The sequence below is a fragment of the Amblyomma maculatum genome, chromosome 7, assembly GCF_055883805.1.
Source record: "Amblyomma maculatum isolate TAMU_Amacu chromosome 7, ASM5588380v1, whole genome shotgun sequence".
NCBI classification, from domain to species: Eukaryota; Metazoa; Arthropoda; class Arachnida; order Ixodida; family Ixodidae; genus Amblyomma; species Amblyomma maculatum.
The window spans coordinates 138,937,615-138,955,919 of NC_139350.1; the positions used below are offsets into that span (position 1 = coordinate 138,937,615).

At 51.5% G+C, this 18,305-nt stretch overlaps 1 pseudogene; it reads right to left on the reverse strand.

Annotated features, from left to right (window-relative positions):
* Nucleotides 1-1,305: 1,305 nt before the first annotated feature.
* Nucleotides 1,306-18,305, reverse strand: part of LOC146184857 (uncharacterized) — a 36,704-nt pseudogene continuing 19,704 nt past the window's right edge.

Below are 18,305 nucleotides of genomic sequence, written 5' to 3' on the forward strand. Positions count from 1 at the left end.
TTTTTAGATAGCAGTTGCCGCGGCCGGCAATACTCTTTTCCTTCTTTTTGATTATTTAAAAAAAAAATAAATCAGCCACTACCACCACCAAATCTCTCCCCCACATTCCCCTGTCCAAACACCTGCAACAGAAAAGTCACGAATTCGACAAACTTAAAGTTTTCCTGCTCCAGAGCGGCTTCCATAGTAACCGCGAACGGTAACAACAAGAATCGTACTTTATATTTAAATTTAATGCCCTGCAGGCCGGTATAAATGAGAGCCCTGGTATTCTTTCTCCACTTGAAAGTTCAGTTACCCCGCAAATTCCTTCCTCAAACACCCCCAAAACGGCCAAGTCAAGCTTACTGCAGGTGGCCCAAAGGAATGTCAGCCTCCCCTGCCATACACACAATGAAGGTCACACAATTCCTGCTTTTGTCGCCTGAGGTCATACCTATTACGGTGCTTCCTTCCATGTGCCATTTTTGTTTTCTTTTTTTTCCCGCTCTCCCCACCTGCAGTTTCTTTTACTCCCCGCCTGCACCTGCTTTTCACCCCACCCACCACTACAATGCCATTGTACTACTCTGCGCACCTGTATCTTTTTCCACTCTTTGCATATAGAACCTATCCCCATCACTTGCATTCGCACTCCCGATGAAGGCCAGCTTCGGGTCGAAACGGCGAGTCCAATAAAATGTCTTTTTAAATGAAACCTACACTTCTCTCTCTCTCTCTCTCTCTCTCTCTATATATATATATATATATATATATATATATATAAATATAGATCAATTACGCGAAATGAGGGTGCTCGTTATAATACATGAAGGAAAGAAGCCAACAGTCGGCGAGGCCAAAGAAAGCATTGGGGATGGTACTTTATGTCTTTTTATTTAATGTTTACTTGGATAATCACAGAGATTAGTAATGTAATCTGTTTAGGGGAAAGATAATTAAACACAAAGTAGAAGAAAAAACAACGTGCCGATGGTGGAAACCGAACCCACGACCTCCGAATAACGCGTCCGGTGCTCTTCCAACTGAGCTACATTGGCCGCTGTTCCCCCTGCTACTTTCTTGGGTATTTGTGTTGTCTGTATACGTATACATACATGTATATATACATATGTTGTCTGTATTTATGTTGTCTGTATAAATACCCATGAACAATGAACAATGAACAAAGCGCTTGTCCGTGTCTTCTTTCTTGTGAATGTGTCGTTAGCGCTTTGTTCTTTTGTTAAGAAATGCTGCACCAACTAGCCCAACAAAAAGTCCTTCTTGAACAAATGGAACACTGAGGACCAAAGGGTTAACCGATTAATGGGCATCCTCCGACGTGCGCGCGCGATCAAGCAACGCTGGGTTCACCACAGCAGTCTGGTCTCTTGGCCCGTCCGGTCCGCACTGCCCTAGGTGCAGACACAACACGCGCACTCACCTCACTCACTCACATTCGCTTGCGCCGCCACCGAGGAAGATCTAGAGCCGCAAGGGGGTACGGCCCTTGCCACTGGGCACTACGGGTAGGGCGCCATCCCCACCTTCGTCGCCGCAGAGGGCACCAGCGTGAGGACGACAGCCCCGAGAGGAGAGAGAGGCGAGCAGCGACGGGCCCAAAGTGTGACTGTTTTCCCCACACCTCCTCCTTTAATTGTGACACCTCCCCCGCGGGCGCCCTCGCGGCCGCTGACCGCTGATTACAGATCAGCCAGCAGGTCATCCATGTCTGAAAATTCTATTGCAGGCACTGGGTCAGCAGGTCCGGGGACGGGGTCCGCGGTGGCCGGAAACACAGGGGCCGTGCAGGCAGAGGCGGCCGCCACGGCCTCTGGCCCTCGCCCGTTGTCGTATCCACGGCTGGACGCCCGTTTTCGTGGAGCGCTGAGGCCTTGTGGCATCGTTTTGAGAGCGCAGCCCTCTACACTGGCCGCAGTATTTGGCGCCAGCGTCGGGTGCCATTCCCGAGTTCGGAAAGGCCGCTTCGTCGTTTCGTCGGGTGAGCCCGCGGAAGGGATGGGGCGCCATTTTGTGGGGGTTCTCACGGGGCTCCGGCTCCGCTCTGAGAACCGAGGCCACACCGCTAGCTCAGATTCGTGGCAGGGAGGAACGAAACACCGAGGCACAGCCAGCGGGCCAAGCTGTTTATTGGGAACGCCCAATGTTCTTCCTCGCTGTGTGAAGCGAAAAGTCGGGAAGCGCGGTGGTCACCTTACGAAGACAACGCAAAGAGCTTCACTGACGACGGATACGGCAGCGCTCGTGTCGACAAGAGCGAGAACTGCGACGCCGTTGACAAACACTTGTATTACGTTAGCGGGAGAACACGGAGGACTTGAAGAGTTCGAACCAAGCGCAGTTCTTGCCCCGGGAACTGCGACTGTTAGTTTCCCTCAACAGCGCCGGTAGAACGTTGGGGAAGCGTGGACGGGGAACGGCGACGAGGGGACGATGATCGGCGAGTTGTATACGTTTGATTGTCACGAGATACAAAGTTGGAACCGGGCGGAGTTCTCGGCGAGGGCTGGTCTATATCGTATGACTAGTTCCAGAGGTCAGGTTGAGAAGGTGGAAGGCGTTGGCGGCAAAGGCGTGCGACATGGCCCGTCGGCGTATTGGCAAACCATATCCCGTAGGAGCACTCGAGTAGACGACGCTTTGGCGCGTGACTCCCCTGGCACCGCCACCTGGCGACAAATAGTATATTGTAAAGAAGACGAAGCAGAACCAATGCTGCGGCATCGCTATCACCATCGCTGGTCTCCGGCGACCATCTCTCTCGCGCTGAAGCTGTGCCCTGCGGCTGGTATTCCGATCCTGCTGTGCCCGAATTACTGCCAGCGCTAGACGTTCCAACCAACCATTAAATCGACATTTCACTCGGTGGAGGTCAATCTGAGGTTCCCTGTACCCATCTCGCCCTGGAACTTCGCAGCAGAACATTGACTACCCCAATGACGGAGCCGACTTCATTGCACCTGCCTCCGCCCGTCACCTGCACAGGTGCGCTTCGTCAACGGGACCCGGCTACCTTCAGTGGAAGCAGCGATGACTACGTCGACGATTGGCTGACCACTTACGAACGGGTCAGCCGTCACAATAACTGGGACAACAATCGTAAGCTCAATAATGTCATCTTTTACTTGAGCGACGTCCTAATCTGTGGTTTCGAAACCACGAGTCTGACTTTGCCACCTGGGCGAATTTCAAAACGAAATTTTCGGATGCCTTTGGCCGCCCCGCCGTCCGAAAACTCCGCGCGGAACAGCGTCTTCGGTCGGACTGCAGCTGCCTGATGAAACGTTCACCAGTTACATTGAGGACATTGTTGATATGTGTCATCGCGTTGACCCGACCATGACCGAGGCCATTAAAATACGTCATGTCCTCACAGGAATTGATGACGGCGCTTTCCACATGCTCATCGCGAAAGGCCCCACTACGTTAAAGGAAATCTATGACCTCTGTCAGAGCTACGACGAGCTCCGGAAGGAGCGTGTTTTGATTCGCCAGCCTTATACATCACTTGCTGGACTAGCCGCGGAGAGGAGTCATCTAGCCTCTCTGAAGACATCAAGCCTTTTGTACGCCAGGATGTCGCGCGACAACTGTCCCTGCAGCCATATGTTAAGGAGTCGTCAACAACTGGCCTTGTTCCGGAGCTTCGCCATGCAATCCAGCAGCGTGTATCTGAAGTCCTCCCTAATCCTGTTCCTCAATCAGCTCCGGTCGCACCTTCAATGCCGTTCCCCACGCCCACAGTTTCATCTTCCGGCGTTGCGCCACTGAGCTACGCTCCAGCATTCGCGCCGGCTCCTCCTCAAGTATTGCGTCGCACGTATGCCGAAGTCACTTCAAGTCCACCGCCTGAGCCAGCATATGCCTATGCTTCGCCCCCATGCGGTCAGCACCAACAGCTTTTGCTCCCCCCTTGCTTCCGACACGATCTCTATGGCGCACTTCAGACAACAGGCCTATTTGCTACCACTGCGGCATCCCTGGGCACACTACACGCTACTGCAAGCGCCGAATAAATATGGCCTTTGCTGCACGGCCTGCGCCACCTTATTTGGCCCCCCAGTTCCCAGTCCCATCGGGTCCTCCAACAGCACCCCTTGATCCTCCGGACTTCCTCCCTCGTCGCTCGCCATCACCACGTCGCCGCTCCATTTCGCCAATGCGCCGACGACCCGCTACCCAGCCGGAAAACTAACCGCCGCAGTTCGCGAGGCACGAACTGCGTATTCGACCGAATTTCAAAGTCCTCGTCTTAATCCCGCGAATGTTATTCCTGTAATCGTTGAACGTGTTCATACTCTTGCGCTCGTCGACACCGGTGCCGCTGTATCAGTTATCAGCCAAAAACTCTGCCGCTCCATCCGAAAGGTGACTACGCCTCTCGAGGGACTATCGCTTTGTACCGCATCCGCTCACAGTATACAGCCGACAGCTATCTGCTCTGCTCGCGTCGTCATTGCTGCAGCCTTGTACATCATCGAATTCGTCGTTCTCCCCACATGTTCTCATTACGTCATTCTCGGCTGGGATTTCCTGTCCCAGCATCATCCTATCATTGACTGCGCCAGTCCTCAAGTAGGGCTCATTGAATCGAGTGATGCACCGTCTGATGCCCTGCTCCACGAGCCGTGTCCTCGTTTTGCGACCACACTCCTCGTAGCACATGACACAACCATCCCACTCGTTAGCGCTGCTCTGGTTCCCCTCACTGCCTCTTTTACCACCGCCGCGACAGTCCTCTTTGTGCCCTTAACATTGTCTGTCGCCGCCGCCACTTACCGCTGCCGTTTGCCGTCCTTGACATGAAAAACGGCGCTAGCACACTTCTGGTAGCCAATCCTCTTCCGTCTCCCGCTATGTTCATCGAAGGGGAGTGTCTCGGCCGCATGGACCTTCTGTTCACCTTTGATGATGTGTCATTCCCTGTTTGCCAAGTTGACGCTTTGACTCCAACTCGTGTGGCTTCAGATCCGCTACATCGGGACCTTTTTGACCATTCTGTGGACAGCGCTCTAGAACCGCGCCACCGCGAGCAACTTCTTGACCTTCTACACCAATTCCGCGCCTCCTTCGACATTCCGCAATCTTCCTTGGGCCGCACGACGACCGTTTCCCACCTCATCGACACTGGCGCTCACCCACCTCTACATCAGCGGCCGTATAGGGTGTCCCCGACTGAGCGCCGTGTTATTGCCCAACAAGTCGATGACATGCTGCAACGCGGAGTAATTAGAGAATCCTGTAGCCCATGGTCGTCTCTTGTGGTCCTAGTTAAAAAGAAGGATGGCTCCATACAATTTTGTGTTGATTATTGCCGCCTCAACAAAATCACTCGTCGTGATGTGTATCCCCTCCCACGAATCGACGATGCCCTAGACTGCTTGAAAAGGCGCAGAATTCTTTTCCTCACTCGATTTACGCTCCAGGTATTGGCAGGTGCCCATGGTGGATCGTCCTAAGACCGCCTTTATTACTCCAGATGGACTATACGAATTTAATGTTATGCCATTCGGACTCTGTAACGCCCCAGCCACTTTTGAAAGAATGATGGACACTGTACTGCGCGGCCTGAAATGAAACATCTGTTTATGCTACCTCGATGATATCGTCGTCTTTTCAGCAGACTTGCCGACCCACCTGACTCGACTTCGCCAGGTCTTCACCTTCCTAACCCGCGCCGGTCTTCAACTGAAGCTCGAAAAGTGCCGCTTCGGTGCCCGCCAGCTCACAATACTCGGACAAGTTGTGTGTAAAGACGGAGTTCTGCCTGATCCTGAGAAGCTCCGCGCCGTTGCTGACTTTCCGAAACCGACCACTTTGAAACAACTGCGAAGCTTCGTGGGCCTCTGCTCGTACTTTCGTCGTTTTGTTCGCAATTTCGCGACCATCATAGCCCCCCTTACACAGCTCTTGAAAGGCGCCCCTAACCTCCCCTCTTGGTCGCCAGCCTGCGATGATGCATTCGCGACGCTGCGCAATATTCTGACGTCACCGCCAATCCTTTGCTATTACGACCCTACTGCACCTACAGAACTTCACACCGATGCCAGTGGTGTCGGCCTCGGCGCCGTCCTCGCCCAGCGCAAGCCTGGCTTCTCCGAATACGTTGTCGCCTACGCAAGCCGTGCTCTTACCAAAGCCGAGACCAACTACTCCGTTACCGAAAAGGAGTGCTTAGCAATCGTGTGGGCTATAACGAAGTTCCGCCCTTACTTATATGGCCACTCCTTCGAGGTAGTTACAGATAATCATGCTTTCTGCTGGCTCGCGTCTCTCAAGGACCCGTCTGGCCGTCTCGGGCGCTGGGCTCTCAGGCTTCAGGATTATGACATCCGTGTAGTGTACCGCTCTTGCCGCAAGCACTCTGACGCCGACGCTCTTCCTCGGTCACCGGTGCGCTCGCCTAACTCATCATCCCCTCCTCAAGCCTCTTTGTCAGCACTCACCATTAAGGATATGCCTTTCGAGCAACGACAAGATCCTTGGGTTTCTAACCTGCTAGATGTCCTTGGTACCACTTCCGCGGCTCTGCATCCTCGGGCACTCCGCCGACAGGCCTCCTATTTTACGATTCGGGACGGCCTGCTCTACCGAAAGAACAACTCAGATGGCAGAAAATGGCTTCTTGTCATTCCGCGCCACCTCCGCTCCGAGGTTCGTGCCCACCATCACACTGACCCGCAAAGCGCTCATGCCGGCGTCCTGAAAACCTATGATCGAATTCGTCAGAGGTATTACTGGCGGAGAATGTACAATTTCGTACGTCGTTACATTTGCTCTTGTACCGCCTGTCAACAACGCAAGATTTCTCGCCACCCCGCTGGCTCTCTCCAGCTTTTACCGTGTGCAGCTCGCCCGTTTGATCGCGTGGGAATCAACCTCTATGGTCCGCTACCATGCAGTGCCGCCGGTATTCGATGGGTCATCGCCGCCGTCGACCACCTGACCCGTTATGCGGAGACTGCTGCACTTCCCGCGGCGACAGCCCGAGAGGTAGCCCATTTTCTCCTGCACCACTTCATTCTTCGACACTGCGCCCCTCGCGAACTACTGAGCGATAGAGGTCGTGTCTTTTTTTCCGAAGTAGTCCAAGAGCTCCTGTTGTCTTGCAAATCGATACATCGGGCTACAACCGCGTACCACCCGCAAACCAACGGCCTCACGGAGCGTTTCAACCGTACGCTTGGGGACATGCTCGCAATGTATGTTACATCTGAATCTGGCAGCTCCAACTGGGACCAGGTACTGCCATTCGTAACATTCGTGTACAACACTGCCACCCAAGCAACAACTGGTTTTTCGCCCTTCTTTCTCTTATACGGCCGTGAACCATCTTGTACTGTGGACACAATTTTGCCATACCATCCAGATGCCTCTGAGTACAGTGCTTTGTCCGATATTGCACAGAAGGCTGAGGAATGCCGTCAGCTAGCTCGCACGTTTACCTCCAACACTCAAGGCTATCGCAAAGATCAGCATGATAGTGATACCCCTGCTATAACGTTCCTGGCCGACAGCTTCATTTGGCTATGCGTTCCTGCCACCAGCAAACCAGAAACAAAATACCACGGACCTTATTGCGTCTTGGAACGCACATCCCCTGTGAACTACGTCATCGAGCCAGTCACCCCTTCTTCCGACCACCGCCGCCGCGGCCGTGAGGTTGTCCATGTTAGCCGCCTCAAGCCGTATTACAACCCTCTGGTTGTCTCTTCTCCGTGAGTCGCCAGGATAGCGACTTCTTGACGCGGGGGAAATGTAAAGAAGATGAAGAAACAACGCTGCGGCATCGCCATCGCCATCGATGGTCTCCGGCGCCCATCTCTCTCGCGCTGAAGCTGTGCCCTGCGGCTGGTATTCCGATCCTGCTGCGCCCCAATCACTGCCAGCGCTAGACGTTCCAACCAACCATTAAATCCACATTTCAATATATATATATATTGTCTAAAACGAATAAGAACGCATTTGAAGGCCACCGTTCTTATCGTTTTGGTGGCGAAATGTATCAACATCACCCATCTATGCACTAATGCCACATAAGCATCTGCTCGACTCCTGTGATCTAATTTTTTCCTGATTATTTTTTTGCAATTGCCTTCAACACAATTATATCCTGCCTTCAGTGAGTGCATGTTACCTTTAGGTTGCGTTCAGAGAGATTTTCAGCAACAATCGGCATGTCAACAGTTAGACGAAAAAATTACATTCTCCATTATCATTTCCTGCGTCAGTGAGTGTATGTTACCTTTAGGTTGCGTTCAAGACATCCTTCAGCAACAATCGCCGTTTACAGTGAGTTATGTTACCTTTAGGTTGCGTTCCGAGAGTGTTTTCAGCAACAATCACCGTTTAACTCGTTGAGAGCGTCATCGACTCCAGTGCGTCTACGGGATATGGTTTGGCAATACGCGGCCCGGCAGCCCGCAAGAGTAGCAGATTGGCCGGTGTTCCGCGGTACGCCAATGGGTTCGCAGGGCGTTGGCGTACCCTTGGAATAGGGACATGGAATGCAGACCTAGGCAAAGGCGAAGGAAGGTTTGAAGGAGCGGCCTGGTAGGAAAGACATGCTGATGGCATTAGCGGCCTGGCCGCAACTTGGGCGTAAGTCACTGGTGCCGTTACTTGCGCCGGCACGGGGCTGGGCGGCAGCACAGGGCTGGGCGGGAGCATGGAGCTGGGCGGAAGGACATCAGCGATGTGATCTTGCACGGCACGCCGTATGGTAGGGGCCAAAGACGGAGCCATGTCAGGAGCAAGGCGGCCAGTATCTTGTAACTGGGGGACCTGTGATAGCTGGCGGACGACCTCTTCTCGAACGAAGGCTTTGATTTGTTGAAGCAAAGGGCTGTCCTCTGATGGGGTAGAACCGCCCAGCGCTAGTGTAGAGATGGCGTCGTCTCTAACACCGGACCACCGGGTAGAAGTGCGCTTCTTACGAAGCACGCCGTAACTCTGGCAAAGCTTGATCACGTCAATGACCGTGGCAGGATATTACACCCAGAGCATCTGGCACGCGTCGTCAGAGATGCCTTTCGTGATGTTTTCAATCTTATCCGCTCGGACATTAGCGGATCGACACGCTTGAAAGGCCCACGATGTCTTCTATTTAACTGGTGAACGACTCTTCGGCATGCTGAGTGCGCTCACGCAAGCGTTGTTCTGCCCGGAGCTTGCGAACTGCAGGGTGGCCGAACACTTCCGCAAAATTCTTTTTAAATGCAGACCAAGATGGCAGGTCTGCCTCATGGTTGCGAAACCAGAGGTTCGCCATGTCAGTCAGATAAAAGATTACGTTACTTAGCTTGATAGCGTCGTCCCATCTGTTGTAACTACTGACGCGCTCATATGTCGACAACCAATCGTCGACGTCTTGGTTGCCTGTGCCACTGAAGAGGCACGGATCACGCTGCCGTACAGCTCCAGAACACAGCACGGTGGTTGGGAGGGACGACGATGTCGAGGCAGTGTCGTCCGGCATGTTGGAAGCAGAGGGTATTGTGCGGCTTCTTAGTTCCAGCGTGGACGGGAACCACTCAGCAGCTCCACCAAATGTAGGGGTTTATTTATTCAGGCGACGCAGATGGATCCAGCTGCTCGGGATGAACTCGAAGCGGAGCGTAAGGCGTAGCGAATCACACAGACAATTACGACCTTCTTCGTCCTTGAGAACAGCAGCACGTGACGCATGTCAGTGGCTATAACGATGAAGATTACCACACTACAATATATATATATATATATATATATATATATATATATATATATATATATATATATATATATATATATATATATATATATATATATATATATATATATATATATATATATATATATATATATATATATATATATATATATATATATCCTTACGGTGCGCGCCGAGGAGCGCTGCGCAGAAAAAGAAGCGCGGGACGAGCGCGAGACGAGCCCGCGGTGTCAGCGTGAGGGTTAAACAAAAGATCGCCGCGGCAAGTGGTGTTTGCCTGGTGTCCTCCATTCTTCTCTGTCTATCTCTAGGCGGGCACAGCGTCCCACAACAGTATATATATATATATATATATATATATATATATATATATATATATATTTATATATTGTGACATATATGCCCTGCATCGCTGGAAGTTGAAGATGAAAACGATCAGCAACAGTGACACAGAAGAAGACAAAGTGGTAGCAACGATTGATGCTAGAATAAGGTCGACGCTGCTGTGTTTCTGTGTTCTGTGTGCGGTGCCAGCCTGGACTAACCTTTGTGGACTAGCCTTGCCACGTATCATCTTGGTGGAGGTGAATCAAGATCCCCGTACGCGCCGATTAGTCCATTTACGCTGCCAAAAGCTTGATTTACGAAGCGGCCGCCACCTACCTGAGATCACAACCACGTCTCAAACAGCCACGATGACCTCCGAAACAGCCCCTACCACCGCGGGAACATCAGCTCAGCCAGTTGTTCTAACGAAAATACGCCACCCTCCCGTCTTCAATGGTGACGACAATCCAGACGTTGACGATTGGCTTCATGAGTATGAGCGCTGCAGCCGCAACAACCACTGGGACGCCACCATCATGCTCGCTAATATCATATTTTGTTTGGCGGGAACAGCTCGAACATGGTTTCAAAACCACGAACAAGAGCTCGTTACCTGGGATACCTGCAAGCGCAAGCTTAAGGACTTGTTCGGGAAACCAATTGGACGCGCTCTGGCTGCCAAAACGGAACTTTCTTCTCGTGTTCAATCCCCCACGGAGTCCTACCTCACCTACATTCAGGATGTGCTTGCGTTGTGTCGCAAGATTAACACCTCCATGCCGGAAAGTGACAAGGTAGGGCATATGCTCAAGGGTATCGCGGATGATGCATTCCACATCCTATTCTGCATGGATTGCTCTACCGTCGACTCGGTGCTCCAAGTCTGCCGAAAATTCGAGCAGGCTAAACAAAGACGTCTCGTACATCGCTTTGAGCGTCTTCCGAACACGCCGGCTACCCCATCCTGCGATGACCTGGCCCCTTTGCACCAACCCTCCCATCCCACGACAGTGACTCGGATCGTCCGTAGAGAACTTGAGGCCCTAACTCCTGCACCACTCTCGTCTCCGCTGCCCGACACCATTGCCATGATAAAGGCCGTTGTCCGCCAGGAACTTGCAAACGTCGGCCTCTCCTCTAGCTCCGTGCCGCCCCCGCCACCATCGCACCCTGTTCCTTTAGTGGCTGCTACAACCGCCAGCACAGCCTCCCCACGTCGCTACCTTGGTCACAACCCTGCAGAGTGGCGCACCTCAGACGACAGGCCAATCTGCTTCATTTGCTGTCGAGCCGGCCACACTTCGCGGTATTGCCGTAACCGTACTTTCCCCACCCCTCGCTTTTATTACAATGCTGACCGTCGGTATTACTATGGACCTCGACGCTTTGTCGCCCCACCAGAGGAGCCCCGCTCCGCCTATGATCGACCTACACACTCTCCTCCTCAACCAGGTGAACCTCGCACCGAAACGTCCCACCTGCTCGTCGCTACAGCCGATCTCCATCTCCCCGGGCACATCGATCCCGTTCACCGCTACCTGGTCGCGGCTCTTCTCAATCATACGCCGGCACCTACTCGGGAAACTAGCGAATGCAGCGCCCGGAAGTGACGCTGCATTACCGACCCCGACTGTCAACTCGGAACTGACCCTCGCACCCTGACGTAATCTCATTGACATTCTTGTGGACGGAGTCTCAGTTTGTGCCCTTATTGACACTGGCGCCCACATTTCCGTCCTCAGTTCCTCGCTCCGTCAACGCCTCAACAAGTGTCCTCACACCCGCTCCCTCATCTACCGTTCGTGTTGCTGATGGCAACACAGCTACTGTGATTGGTATGTGTACTGCGAGAATCACCATTGCCGACCGCCATATCCCTGTGCTACGCTTTCCTTCCCTTGGAATCCAGTTTGTTACCCTCAGCGACCATCGGTTATCCTCTCTTCGCACTACATGTCCTGCCCATGTCCATTTCTTCTTCTTAATTTCCACTAGAATGTCATTAACTTGAGTTATTTCTCTGACCCACTCTGCACGCTTTCTATCTCTTAATGTTACCCCTACCATTTTTCGTTCCATAGCCCTCTGGGTTGTCCTCAACTTAAGTAGAACTCTCTTGGTTAGCCTCCACGTTTCAGCCCCATAGGTGAGTACAGGCAAGACGCAACTGTTGTACACTTTCCTCTTGAGCGATACCGGTAAGCTGCTAGTCATAATCTGCGAGTGCTTGCCAAATGCGCTCCATCCCAATCTTATTCTTCTTGATATTTCCTTTTCATGGTCTGGATCTGCGGTTACTACCTGTCCTAAGTAGACATATTCGCCTACTATTTCCAGTATTTCGCTACCTAATGTAAACTGCTGTTCCTTCCCGAGGCTGTTGAACATTACCTTAGTCTTCTGCATATTGATTTTCAAGCCTACCATTCTACTTTTTCTGTCTAGGTCATCAATCATTATTTGCAGTTCATCCCCCGAGTTGCTTAGCAAGGCAATGTCATCAGCAAATCGCAGATTACTGAGGTATTCTCCATCTACCCTTATCCCTAACTGCTCCCATTCCAAGTCTCTAAATACTTCCTCTAAACAAGCTGTGAATAGTACTGGGCAGATTGTGTCTCCTTGCCTAACACCTTTCTTTATGGGAATTTTATTGCTTTCTTTATGTAGAACTATGGTTGCTGTGCAGCCACTATATATATCTTCCAGCACTTTCACGTACGGCTCGTCTACCCCCTGATTTCCCAATGCCTGCATCACCGCCGAGGTTTCAACTGAGTCAAATGCTTTTTCGTAATCAATGAATGCTATGTATAAGGGCTGGTTATATTCCGAGCATTTTTCTATCACCTGATTGATGGTATGGATATGATCGATAGTAGAGTACCGTTTCCGAAACCCTGCTTGATCCTTTGCTTGATTGCAGTCTAAGGTTGTCCTGATTCTATTGCCGATTACCTTAGTAAATACCTTATACGTAACAGACAGTAAGCTGATTGGCCTGTAATTTTTAAGGTCCTTAGAGTCCCCTTTCTTGTGAATGAGGATAATGTTTGCATTCTTCCATGCTTCCGGTACCGTCGATGACACCAGGCACTACGTATACATGGTGGCCAGTTTTTCTAGCACGATATCCCCCCCGTCCTTCAGCAAATCTGTAGTTATCTGATCCTCTCCAGCTGATTTCCCCCTTTTCATAGTTTCTAGTGCTTTCTTGACCTCGTCCTTCGTCACTGGTGGAACGTCTGACTGTTTTTCCCTACCGCCAATCTCACTACGGTCCTGACTATTTTGGCTACTTTAGAGATCTGTATAGAACTCCTCGGCTACTTTGACTATCTTGTCCATATTAGTGATGACGTTGCCCGCCTTGTCCCTTATCGCGTACATCTGGTTTTTGCCTATGCCCAATTTCTTCTTTACCGCTTTAAGGCTTCCCCCGTTCTTTACAGCATGCTCAATTTTCTCCATGTTATACTTCCTTATATCGGCCACCTTGCGCTTATTGATTAGCTTTGATATCTCGGCCAATTCGATCTGGTCTGTTGGATTGGAAGCTTTCATACTCTGCCGTTTCTTAATCAAATCTTTCGTCTCCTTAGACAGCTTACCGGTATCCTCTTTAACTATCCTACCGCCTACTTCTACTGCGCACTCAGTAATGATATCTCTGAAATTATTGTTCATTGCCTCTAAGGTAATGTCGCCATCCTCAGTTAGAGCTGAAAACCTATTCTGTAGCGAGATTCTGAACTCTTCTGCCCTCCCCCTCACCGCTAATTCGTTGATGGGTTTCTTTCTTACTAATCTATTGCGTTCCTTCTTCAGATTTAGGCTAATTCGGGACCTCACCATCCTATGGTCACTACATCGAACTCCGAGGGAAGGAAAGCGTAGCAGGGGGAGGCAGAAAGTTAGGTGGGCGGATGAGATTAAGAAGTTCGCAGGGGTCAAGTGGATGCAGCTAGCACAGAACCGGGTTAAGTGGAGAAATATGGGAGAGGCCTTCGCCTGCAGTGGGTATAATCAGGCTGATGATGATGATGATGATGATATCCCTGTGCTATTTACAGTCCTCACCAGTTGCCCTCACAACGTTATATTAGGACTCGACTTTTTAACTGCACATTCCGCGCTCATTGACTGTTCTTCTGGACTGCTTCATCTGGACCTGCCACTCTGTCCTGACAAACAGGCCTCTGATACTTCAACGCTCCGTCTCCGCTCCTCTACATTTACTCGTCTGCCACCAGAAGCTGCAGTGTATGTGCTCATGACGCCTTTCCCCTCCGTTCCTGATGGCGACTACGTTGTTTGCCCCATAACCGACGTGACACTGCAGCGTAGAATCGCTCTCCCTTATAACATCGTGCACGTAGAAAATAACGCTTATATTCCAGTCTTGAATTTCGGCCTTTTTGAGCACGTTCTTCCTGAGGGCATTACTCTCGCCGAACTGACCCCACTGTCTGATGTCACAGTTGCCGCTCTTTTGCCTGACCGTACTGCTAAAGTGTCGATGCGACCTGCACCGTCCCCATCTCCGGAGGCTCGCATATCAGGAATGGTTGCATCTAATTTGCGCCCTGACCTTGCTGCAGCACTTACGAGTCTTCTGAATTCGTACAGCGATATTTTTGATTCTGGTGACCGCCCCTTAGGACAAACGTCCCTCGTTACACATCGTATCGACACCGGAGACGCCCGCCCAATTCACAGAAGACCTTATCGAGTCGCCATTTCAGAACGACGCGTCATGCAAGATGAAGTGGACAAGATGTTAGCAAAAAACATTATAGAGCCTTCGAGCAGTCCCTGTGCGTCGCCTGTCGTGCTTGTCAAAAAGAAGGACAATACCTGGATATTCTGCGTTGATTACCGACACCTCAACAAAATTACAAAGAAAGACGTTTACCCGCTCACAAGGATAGGTGATGCCCTCGACTGCTTGCATGGTGCCAGCTATTTCTCTTCCATTGACCTTCGTTCCGGTTATTGGCAGATCGCAGTCGACGAACGGGACCGGGAGAAGACCGCCTTCGTCACTACCGATGGCCTGTATCAATTCAAGGTGATGCCTTTCGGCTTGTGTAATGCGCCCGCAACATTCGAGCGCATGATGGACTCTCTCCTGCGCGGCTTGAAATGGACGACGTGCTTGTGCTATCTCGATGACGTCATTGTATTTTCCTCTACATTCGAGAGCCATCTCCATCGCCTTGATGCCATTCTTGGCGTCTTCCGAAGAGCTGGCCTTCAGCTGAACTCGAAGAAATGTAGCTTCGGCCGACGTGAACTCAAGGTGCTCGGTCACGTGGTCGACGCCCGTGGCGTTCAACCCGACCCAGACAAAATACGTGCTGTAAGTGCATTTCCTACACCTCGTTGTACCAGTGACGTACGTAGTTTTCTTGGGCTTTGCTCCTATTTTCGGCGGTTCGTACCCAACTTCGCGGAGACGGCTCAACCACTCACCAATCTTTTGAAGAACGACACTCCATTTTGCTGGGACCAAGAACAATCTCAAGCCTTTTCTGCGCTCATTGCAGCCCTCACCAATCCGCCCGTCCTGGCACACTTCAATCCCTCGGCCCAAACGGAGGTACGCTTCGACGCCAGTGGTCACGGTATTCGTGCCATACTCGCCCAACAGCAGATGGGTCGCACTCGCGTCATTGCTTATGCTAGTCGCCTCCTTTCTGCAGCTGAACGGAATTACTCGATCACAGAACGGGAGTGCTTAGCCCTCGTGTGGGCCATTACAAAGTTTCGCCCCTACTTGTTTGGCCGCCCGTTCTCCGTCATCACAGACCACCATGCCTTATGCTGGCTTTCTACGCTGAAGGACCCTCTACTGATCGCCTTGGCCATTGGGCCCTCCGCCTTCAGGAATACACTTTTTCTGTCATCCACAAGTCTGGCCGGCTGCACGCTGACGCCGATTGCCTGTCCCGCAACCCGGTAGATCCACCACCTGCGAGCGAGTGTGACGATGACACATATGTGTTGGCCATCTCTGACCTTTCAAACATTCGCCATGAGCAGCGCTTAGATCCGAAGCTTAACAGCATTATGAATCGCCTCAGCACTGACAACTTTGACGCTACCCTAGCTCTGTTTGTGCTCCACAACGGCACCTTATACCGACGGAATATGCGACCAGATGGCACCGAGCTTCAGCTCGTAGTCCCCAAACACCTGCGTACCACCGTTCTTCAACAGCTGCACGACGCGCCTACAGCGGGTCATCTTGGCGTATCTCGTACGTACGACAGCGTCCGCCGCCGCTTCTTTTGGCCAGGCCTCTATCGATCTGTCCGTCGTTACGTGGCTTGTTGTGACCGGTGTCAGCGACGGAAGAAGCCCTCGGTTATGCCAGCTGGATCCCTGCAGCCGATCGACATCCCAGTAGACCCGTTTTCCCGAGTTGGTCTTGACCTTCTCGGGCCTTTCCCACTTTCTGCGTCGGGGAATAAATGGATTGCGGCGGCCACGGATTATACTACGCGCTACGCTGTCACCCGAGCGATACCCACCAGCTGTGCAACTGACGTGGCTGCGTTTCTTCTGCACGACGTCATCCTGCTCCATGGTGCTCCACGCCAGCTGCTCACTGACCGTGGGCGTTGCTTTCTTGCTCGAGTAGTCGACGAAATTCTTCGGTATTGCTCCATCAAGCACTCTTTTACCACCGCTTACCATCCACAAACAAACGGCCTCACCGAACGCCTCAACCGCACGCTCACGGACATGCTGTCAATGTATGTCTCGGAGGATCACCGTGACTGGGATATTACTTTGCCGTTTGTAACGTTTGCATACAATTCCTCTCGTCACGACACAATGGGCTACTCACCCTTTTATCTTCTATACGGCCGTGACCCTCCCCTTCCGTTTGACAGCGTACTGCCTCCCACCGCTAACGCCAGTACCTACGTTCGTGACGCCATCTCCCGAGCTGACGCCGCCCGTGTTATCGCTCGCCGCCGACTAGCTTCCTCACAAAGTTCTCAAAAACGGCGCCATGATTCTCGCCACCGGGATGTCCACTACTCTCCGGGCTCTCTCGTCTTGCTCTGGACTCCCGCTCGTAAAGTAGGGCTGTGTGAGAAGCTCTTGCAACGATACGCAGGACCCTACCGTGTTTTACGGCCAGTCACTCCTGTGACATACGAGATCGCCCCTGCACATCCGCCGCAACAGTCCTCTATGCCACGCACCGAGATTGTTCATGTCGCCCGTATGAAGCCGTATTACCCCTGTAGTACTTCGCCCTAGTGCGCACCAGGACTGTGCTTTTCGTGGGGGGGGGGGGGTAATGTTACATATACGCCCTGCATCGCTGGAAGTTGAAGACGAAAACGATCAGCAACAGTGACACAGAAGAAGACAAAGTGGCAGCAACGATTGATGCTAGAATAAGGTCGACGCTGCTGTGTTTCTGTGTTCCGTGTGCGGTGCCAGCCTGGACTAACCTTCGTGGACTAGCCTTGCCACGTATCAATATATTTATATATATTCCGGGTGTTCCAGCAAACACTATAAAAAATCGAAAAAAAATGTTTTCAGAAACGTACTCTCTGTGGCGGCGGACAACATTTACCATAAGAATTACTATAATATTGTGGATCATTAACTAAAATCTGCTAAATTCCTTTTTAATTAACGCAGTTGGGCGGTTAGTGCCAATGGGAAGGTCGAAGCCATGGCCAAGACGATTTTATATCAGTTTTTGAAACAAAGAAAAAGTCGTTCTCTAATGTTCTGCAGCACGAGGAATACAGTGCTTTTTTCCGCATGAAACCACCACTCAGCGCAAAAGGCGTGCAGGAAATTTTGTGCTGGCGCAACGTCCGCTGGTGATGTGTTGAAATGAATGCGGCGCCCAATTTAAAACGTCTGCGCTATTTTCCCCGGTTAGGGGATCTCGGGGCAACGATTAGACCGCGGCCGCGTTATCTTTTGCTTCTTCGCTCAGCACATGAAAACGAATAGCAATAGAATAGCAAAACGCGGACGTCGATTTTGACAACCCAGATTGAGGTTGGCCTTGTGCCCTGTTTGTGAAGTCACCTCGGAAAGCAGTTTTTTTTCTCTCATCACCCCAGCTTCGTGAAAGGAAAGAAGCCATGCTGCTGTGACAGCGTGTAGAGTTCTCTTTAGCGGTGCCGGTATCTTGACATGCATTTTGTAATTTCTCTCAAGAATTCATTTCTTTTATCCTTTGCAGCCATGACACCTAGCATCTACGAGAATGCCTTCATAG